Here is a 9,423-nt window from a genome sequence, read left to right as displayed (position 1 = left end):
TACAGGAAAGGTTAAGGTCTGCTGAAGCCCATGTAGCATTCCTATTTTCTCTTCTATGAGCTTGGGCCAGCTGCTAACCTGTGCAGGCACCTCTTTTCCTTTTAGCTAGCCTGCCTCAATGTAGTCCAGGGGCTGACAAAAATCCAGAGCTAGCTCTAAAAGTCTGTAGTGGGGTGTTGGGAAGTGTGGTCCTGTACCTTTTCCATAGGTGCTGTATAAACATTGGCTTCCATGCTACAGCAATGAGGGGTGTGCCTTTATTCCTAAACCCTCCTTTCCATGCAAGACAGAATCCCAGCAGTCCCATCCAAGCAGTGTTTCCGCACTCGCTGTGTCTATCCAAGGCAGCCCTGCAGTAGAGGTCCAGTCAGGACAAAGCCCACGTGTGACTCAGCCCCTGTCTCAAGATGTTACTACAAGTCCTGCGTGCCCATGCTGTGGTCACGGCACAGGAGGAGACCAGTGGATGCTTGCTCATGCACTGGGATGAGTGAACAGAGCATGGGTAGGTCTCTCCAAGGCTAATCTTTTAGCAAGTGACATGCATGGGTCAGGTCTATAGCTCTGGCAACATTGGGTGTGTTGTTTTGCTGGGCACTGTGGGAAACCTGTCCATAAATGTCACTAGAGGCATGGGGTATTGCTGGGGAAATGGCCTCAAAGACGCGGGTTTGGGTTTAGATGGGAAAGGTGGCACTTTTCCCTGCGAGGGAAGCAGGGATGAGACAAAAGCAGCACAGCAACGACATCTTGTGATGTGCCGTGACGGCTGCATGTGCCTGCTGCGAGAGCCGAGCGCGGCTGCATGGAAAGTCCCTAGTCCCTGTGCCAGTCAGGAGCACTCGGCTGTGTCCTTACTGGGAGGGCAGGGAGGGTGGGCAGGGAGGGACAATGTCCCCAGCGTATTGTGATGAGCTGGAGCCAAATCAGCGTTTTGGCAACAGCAAAGCAGGGGTGGGAGTCAAAAGGTTACAAAGGAAAGTCCCGGTTATTGCGTTCTCTTTTTTCTCCTTTAGCGTGGCAATGCTGCATAGCACTGAAGTCCCTCTCGAGTGCTCTGTGGGAGCCTGTGCTCCACCCGTCTGCAGGTATCTTCTGGAATAGGTACACCAGTAACATTTCATTTTCTTTTTGCAAGAAGTAAGCAATTGCAAACGTTCTGCTTGATATCTGAGTATCTCTGTGGCTACAGACCCACTTCTCATGGTGTGTTCCATCCCAAACAAGGGTAGTAGTACCCATCCCTTCCCACTTCAGTTGCACCAAAGAGGAGCAGTGGCAAAAGTGACTCCAGACTTGCACCCTGGGGCTCAGAATTCAAGGTTTGTAGTGGAACTTCTCTCAATTGAAAGGAGGTTAAGTTGCTGCCCTAACATTGCCCAGCTGCTGAAGAGCAGCCTCTTTAAGGCACCAGCTCAACCCACCAAGTGGACAGCCCTTCCTGAGACCCTTCAGTTGTAAGCTGGGATGAACTATGGCCAGTTTTATACTGAACTCATGCAAAATCAGCATGTTTTGGAACTGTGGTGGCTGAGCTGCTTTTTGAGACGTTGTCTTTGTTCCCACCAGTGCTTCCTTGCAGAGCTTGCAAGACGGAGGTCACGCTCTGAGGTGCCAGAAATAAAGAAAAGCCTCTACATGAAACCATACAGCATCCAGCTGCTGTGCTTAAGGTAATGATGAGCAGAAACACATTCCTGTCTCACCTGTGTTGTGTTACATCTCTGGGTAGGATTTCTGGAGACACCTACAACACGTAGCAGCAGAAGTGCTACTGAAAGTCAATGAGACTTTGCTCAGAACAGCCTCAGGTGCTTTTGAAAGACTTGCCCTCTTGTGGGTTTCCTTAAAGACTTGTAAATTATAGTTAATTCCTCTGGCTTAGGTGTATTAGTTGATAGAGCCCAGGTTTACATTCCTGTCCGCCTTAGGATCTCACCTCTGGGGCCTCCTAGTCAGCCTGGATTGAAAGTTTGGCAGGGCTCAGGTGTAGCAACTCCTGCCTTCAACTGCAAGAGAGAGCCACAAAGGTTGCCAGTGTCCCTGCGTCCCATTGCCTAGCCTTAAGGGACAGGTCTGCATACCGTAGCTGGGACAGTGCTCTCACACTGCAAGAACTCAAACTCATCCAACACAAGCTGCTGGGGACAAAGTAAATCTGGTTGTGCTCTGGTCATCCTCTAGGCCACCTCCAGCTGAGAGACCAAGCTACTCACAGGGCATCTCTGCAAGGAAAACAAGAGTGGCTGCAACTTGGTGTTGTTTGTGATGCCAATTTATCTCTTTCATGTGGAAACAGAGGTCCCTGTTGCACTCAGACTGAAATTAATGCCAGCAAGGATTGTAACTAGGCCACTTGCCTACAAAGCCATCTACATCAGCGGCTGTAGTGATAGGACAAGGGGTGATGGATTTAAACTGAAACATGAGAAGCTCAGGTTAGATATAAGGAAGAAGTTCTTCCCTGTGAGGGTGCTGAGGCGCTGGCACAGGGTGCCCAGAGAAGCTGTGGCTGCCCCATCCCTGGCAGTGTTCAAGGCCAGGCTGGACAGAGCTCTGGGCGACATGGTTTAGTGTGAGGTGTCCCTGCCCATGGCGGGAGGTTGGAACTGAATGATCTTAAGGTCCTTTCCCACCATAACTATTCTATGATTCTATGCCATTACCTACCTCTGGGATTTCTCCTTGACTTTGTTTTGAGGGGTTTTTTTAGGGATTATGGGTCCTTCCTGTGTTCTTCACAGATAATCAGGAAGAAGTACCCCCCATAAATGAGATAAAAACCTGACACAGTTTTATCTACTTCATCATTAGCTATTCCAACCTATTTGGATCAGAAAAAGCGTATTGCTTCCAGTGAGCCTGATCGAGGTTGTTGGCCTCTGGCAAATTAAATAATCCTGCCCTATAGGTCAGACAGGTAGCACATGATCTGCAGGAAAACAGTAGAGGACTAAGGGGAGGAGGGGGGGCAATAGCAGTCATTCGCAGAAAAGTCGCCGATTTTGTCCAGAAACCAGTGTCACATCTCAACACACCATAGGCAAGGGTTGGTGTTTTCATTTGGGTGCTTGTGCAGAACCTGTCCAGTGGGGACACCTGGCTCCTCAGTTTTTATTGTGATGCTGGGCTTTGGTGTTGCACTCCATCGGAAAGGAGGCACAGCTGCCTTGTCCTCTGGGTCTGAGGGGAAGGTTCAGCTCTCAGAGGCAATCTGCAGTGATGCGACAGCATGCCTCAATTCTGCTGCAATTTCATAGGAAAGCCTTTGTTGCCTAGCTAGGTCCACAGGCAGGCTCGAAATCAAGACCAAGGTTGTCCTCTCTGTGCAAGTATAAATTCAAAAGTATGTCCAGGTGGTTTGCTGCTCTAAGTCTTCCTCTGGTGGTTTGGAAAAGGTCTGATTTAATTTGTAATATCCTAGGGGGAGCTCAGAGTAAATGGTGCTGAGCAGAAGACAAAAGCATGGCTACAGACAGGGGCTCCAGTCTGCACCTCAGGTTGTAGATCATAGCATCACAGAGTGGTTTGTGTTGGAAGGGACCTTAAAGCTCATTCAGTCCCAGCCTCCTGCCACAGGCAGGGACACCTTCCACTAGAGCAGGTTGCTCCAAGCCCCTGTGTCCAACCTGGCCTTGAACACTGCCAGGGATGGGGCAGCCACAGCTTCTCTGGGCACCCTGTGCCAGCGCCTCAGCACCCTCACAGGGAAGAACTTCTTCCTTATAGCCAACCCAAATCTCCCCTGTTTAATTTTGAACCCACTGCCCCTTGTCTTATCACTACAGTCACTGATGAAGAGTCCCTCTCCAGCATCCTTGTAGGCTCCTTTGAGACGACTATTGAGTTTTGCAGGGCTTTAGCAGTGTCGTTGTCATGACCCTGAAGGTGACATTGGGTAACGGAGCTGTAAGTTACCATAGGTATCAGACCCAGGTTTGGAAACTTTTCTGAATCTGCCTAACCCACTGCCTTGGCTGAAGCGGGGGGAGAGCAATGGCCATGGCTGCTCCTTCCTCTCTTGGAGAGGATGTTCACTCCAGAAGGTGGGCTGGTTAGAATCAGAGGTTAGCTGTGTCACACATTCTCTGTCTTAATCCATGCAGACTAAAAGCCCAGCTGCTGATGGATCAGGAAACAGCAAATCATAGTGGAAACAGCTCCTGCACTGAGAAGCACCGGATCCCATGTCTTCCCACCCTGACGACTCAAACCTTTTCATTGAAATTGGGAAGCACAGTTGGATTGTTCTTAGTCATCTCCAATGCCTGTGTGGATGAGGGTGGAGGTGGGTGGCAGGTGTCATTTCTTGGTTTGGTTTTCTTTCTTCTTTTTGCCTTATGCACATAGAACGACGTGTCTGCGGTGGCGTTGCTCACAGCAGCTCCTCTGAACATTGCTCAGAGGTCCATGAGTGCTCAGGCTTGCTCTCAGGACTATGGGAGCAGCAGTAATAAATGAATGAAGACCAGAGAGCAATAAGTAAAGCTGTGAATCACCCTCAGTGCACAGGGTGTCGTGGATCGAAACAGTGGTTGGCTGACCCTGTCAGGCTTGTCAAGCAGATGCCTATCTGAGTGCAGCGGAAAAAGCTTGCAGAGTGAAGGGCTTATGAACTATTTTAAGGTTGTGGCATTGTTTGTCTTACAGAGATAACTGAAGTGTGAAACCCCTTGTGGATTTTTAATCTCTTAAAATAGATCTTTATGTGCTAGGTTTTCTGCTAATTGATGCACAAGATGGTGCATTAACCTATAATACATCGGCTAATACAAAGGAGAGTTTGCCCACTGAACTACAGCTTTTGTGCAGCTATGATTTTTGTAAACAAAGAGAAGTCTTGTGTCCTTATGAAACCACTCGGTCACTCTCTGGGAAGACCTGAACTCTTTGACTGATTTCTGTCATATCTCATTGTTTCTCTAGGCCTTATGAGGAGAGGTTGAACGAAGCAGCACTCCCCACAGAGGGTCCCCACGGAGTGACAGGCTCCTGGCGCAGGTTCACCTTTTATTAGTTTCCAACAGCTTCAGCAGCACACAAAACCAGAGGAGACTTCAATCATTCTGCTGCTAGTGGAACTGCCTCCTTGACTCCAAACTGTCTGTATAACTGCACGGGAGGAAAAACCCGCTCAAAGCTCCTTGCTGCTGATTGCCGCCTATAAAAAGATCTTGACAATCTCCCCTGTGAAAAGCTCTCACACCTCCACTCTGCAGCATGCCTTTGATGCTTTAGCAAGTGGGTAGTCCTCAGGCTACTGAAGTGCCCTTCCTTTGTCTTCTGTGCTGCTCAGCTCCTGCCTGCCCGCACAGGCATGTCCCTCCCACGGTGGATGTGGACCCCTAGATATGCTGGAGCCCTCACCTTCAGAGGAGGTGCTTGGAGGGGCCCTTATTTGGCTTGGGTACCACAGTTTTGTTGGCTGCAGTGACTGTAGCCTATAGATCATCAGATTTCTGGGGGAGGGAAGAAGATAGCACTAAGCTTGGGCTAGATATTCCGTCCTTTACTAGACGGGGGTTCAAGAGCAATCCCTCTCTGCTCCTCAGCTTCTATTTCATGTTTGACTGATATAAAGGAAGCAGCATCCATTGGTCTAATGGGATCACAGGAAAACAATGAGGCATGAAATGATTTTTTCTTCTTTCCCAGATAAATCCCTGTTGTAAATTAAGTAGTTTACCCATTTAATTACAGGTGAATCACAGATGCTGGCATAAATTTACTGTTAATAAGGAGGGAGATTATCCAGGACAAAATTTCAGACCTCTTGGGTCCCTCTTACTAAGAATGAAGTAATGTTCTTCACAGGTTATGTTATCACCGAGATAACAGGGAAGGAGCATAGTGTCAGCTTCTCTCAGTGTGTGGGATCTGAATGGGGTGATATCCCCATGCTGCAAGTATTATCCAGTTCTCCACACTGGAAGTTTCTATTGAAAATAAACTGGGATTAGCATTGGATCAAGTTGTCCAATGGAGGCAAACCTTGGAATGGGAGTACAGCTTTCCCAAGGCCGGCAGAAGCAATCCTTCGGCAAGGCTCTGCCACCAGGAGAGCTGGAGCCCAGGGCAGGGTGTCATTTGCCTCTGCATGGTGAGCTCCACATTCATGAACCTCCCTGGTGAAATCTGGTTTTACATTGACACCATAGCAAATGCAGTCACCTATAGCTAAGACTGGAAAGAAAGATGGGACTTATCCTATCCTTCACTGAGTTTTTCAAAATGAGTTGGAAATACTGTTTGTTTTACATAGCGGATATTCATCCTCTTTAAAAGGGCTTGAAGCATGATGAGAGTTTTATCCCTATGGCTTGGGGATCAACCCCTGAGAAGGTTTGATTGTGTGATAGGAAGAGTTAGCAATGGGAAACTATTAGTAAGGACAGCAAGAGTTGAGCCCCTCAGGCTGCCGAGTGCAAGGCTGTCTAGTGCTAGCTGCAGGAGTCACTGATGTTTCTGACGGGTCAAGTATTAATGAGGTCTTAACAAAGATAACAGAAAATGACTGCGAGCAGCAGGCTGTCATGGAAGTAGCAGGTTCATGTTTCATTCCTGCAGCAAGAGGTCCCCCTGTGGCTCAAATTGGCTGTCCCAGTGGTGCAGAAACACTGCTGAGGATAATCATAGAATCACATTCTCTTAAAGCCACGTTGTGATCTGGGGGCCTCATAATGGTAACTGAAGACAGTTACAATCATTAAGGCACAAGCACATATCAACTGAGGCACAGTGCCATCTCCTGGTGCTAAAACATCCCTCCTCCCCAGCCCAAATTCAGAAGGTGGTGTTAGCAATATGGCAGAGAAACCTTCCCAACACAACACCTGCGTGTGCCTGCAGAGCCATTTCTTGATGCCCACATAACGTGCCAGCTCAGGGGGCTCATCTCATGCCAGCTCATGCCCTGGTGGGAAGCCTGCATGTCAGTGGCTTCCCACAATAAGGAAAAATGGCCTAAATACAGTATTTGCATAGCTTATGTCTGCTTCTGGTAAATCTCATTTCTCTGATAGGAGAAGAGGTTGTCTGACATCCACGAGGCTCTAGGTGATGCTTCCCAAGACCCTGCAGCCTAGCATCACCCACAGCTCATGGGAAATACATTTGGGGAGTAGTTTGGACCCTCCCTTTGCTGGTCCTAAAGCAGAGCCCATGGCTGCCATGTGGGCTCGGACCTCTGATCCGGGACTAAAATGTTTCCCTTTAGTGGCTCTTAGGTTATGAAGACTACAGACAAGGTTGGAGATGTAAGAGGTGTTGCCTGGGTGTTTGGTTTGGGGAATTTAAGGCAGCTTATCCTCCCTGTGGAAAGGGAATATTACTCAAGCACTGACTTGGTGTTTGGCAGTGACCTCTGCAGGATTTGCAAAGGTGAGGAAAGCCCTAACATCCCATAAGATCTTGTCTGTTTTGTACATGTCTCAAGGCACAGTCTTAGGAGATCTTTAGTTGCCTAATGCGGAAGAGCTCCTGAAAGTCCAGCTCTGGATTTCAACGGGTTTCTTATCTTCCATTTGATTCAGCAGGGGGGGATGTGTTTGCTGTTGCTGTGGGTGAAGTGTGTGTCACAGCACTGTCAACCTCCATCATGCATTCTGCTGAATCCTGCTGCACTGCACGTTACATCCAGCCTTAGATCAGGATGATTAAACCGGACTCCTGGCCTTTCCCACATGTTGAGCAAAGCTGTCTTGCACTCCAAGTGCTAAGCCAGGCAGAAATTCTCCTTTCTGCCAATATGCAAGTTATGTGCATTTTTCCTCCTTGCAAAAGTTCCAGAGGCAGGGAGATAAAAATACTGCCCCACTTTATGGGAGAGCACAATTGACAAGGGGCACAGAAGGACTGTCAGATTTAGGAACTGAACCTAAACCCACTGAACATTCTTCAGTCTTAACAGTGTGTCCTGCTTCTGAGAGATGGTATCAATGGTTGTGCAGCTTAGAAAATCATTTACAAAGCTCTTGTCAACAAGCTTGTTCAGGCAAATAAATGGGAACCTGTTGCTTAATCCTGTTTTTAAAAGCACTAATATATTATCAGAGAGTATGAGAAATTTCAAGGATATGAAAGCACCAGCTGGAAACATAAAGTAAGATTTCCTATGCTTTTCCATTACCTTCCCTGTTTTGGAAGAAAAAAGGTTAAATACCAAAGAGAAAAAGTAAGTTAAGACACAGATTCTAGTTCAGAGCTTAATGCTGATATTAACACTTGGTGACATGGATGCTGCTAGAACAGTCTCATCCGCAGCTGAAATGCTCACAGGAAATAGGATGCTGAAATCACAGCCTTCTCAGGGAAGTATTTTTATGTTGTCTCCTCTTCTTCAGACCTGATCTTCCACCCTCTTCTCCTGGATAATGGTTTCTGGATGTCTGCTCTTGCCTGTGCTGTTCTGCAGCCTATGTCTTTGCCTTAAATTCAATGCAGCTCTTATCCAAGGACTGCTTCATTTCTTACTGATGGTATTTAAGCTTCAATAATCCTGCAAGGGCTTTTTCTACCTGATATCAAAGACAAATGGTTTGAATTTTTATCCTGTTGTAAGGACCAGCCTATCCCTTTCACAAAAGCTGTAGTCAGCATGAGAGATTTAAGTTAAGCAGCATTTTTCCTGTTACCCAAGACATTTTTGCTTTGGTCTGGGAGTGGAATTAGTTCCACAGTTACAACTAAAATAATGTTGGGTTTCTGCCTATGTTAGCAAAAAGTGTCTGATTAGTCCCCTAAAAACTCCCAAGTGCCTATAACTCATGGCCATAGCTGACAGGATTTGGATCCAGCCCCACTTGTTGTGGAAATCCTACCCCACTGCCTCTGCTTTCAGATCATTCCTCACATCTCTGGTTTAATTTGGTCTAACTACAGCTCGCTGGCAAATGACAATTCATAGTTAGGCAATTTTCAAAGTCTAATTGCTCCGGAGTTTTCTCAGTACTTGAGAATTTCTTAATTGTATTAGCCAAGGTGAGGATAATTGCTGCTTTCATATCCTTGAAATTTCTCATACAAAAGAGGCTTATGCAAGAATCTGCTTATTCTCTCCAATAAATGATCTCTCTGTTATTAAGGAGTGTGTATTGGGGGACTGCTGGGAAGCATTCTTCTGCACCATTATGTACTTGAACAAAACCTGAAACTTGCACATACAAGACTAAATTATAGTCTGGAGGTTGCTCTTTCAAAAGAAGAATAAGCCCCAATTCTACAAATAACCTGGTATTTTGCATTTTGGGGATCTGGGTGGGGGAAATCTCCTATTTATAGGTCACTAGAGCTCTAACATTGCTCCTGGTCACAGATACCGACGTTGTCCTGTTTAAAACTACTAGTCTTTGTCAATCAGTGCTTTATTTTTTGCTTTGATCATGAAATCCTCAAGCAGGGACCGTTTCTTCCCCTGGTTTCTAT

This window comes from Pezoporus occidentalis, unplaced genomic scaffold, assembly GCF_034315485.1.
Source record: "Pezoporus occidentalis ecotype Australia unplaced genomic scaffold, CSIRO_AGI_Poc_V1 ctg118, whole genome shotgun sequence".
Lineage (NCBI taxonomy): Eukaryota > Metazoa > Chordata > Aves > Psittaciformes > Psittacidae > Pezoporus > Pezoporus occidentalis.
Note: the sequence above shows the minus strand (reverse complement) of the source record.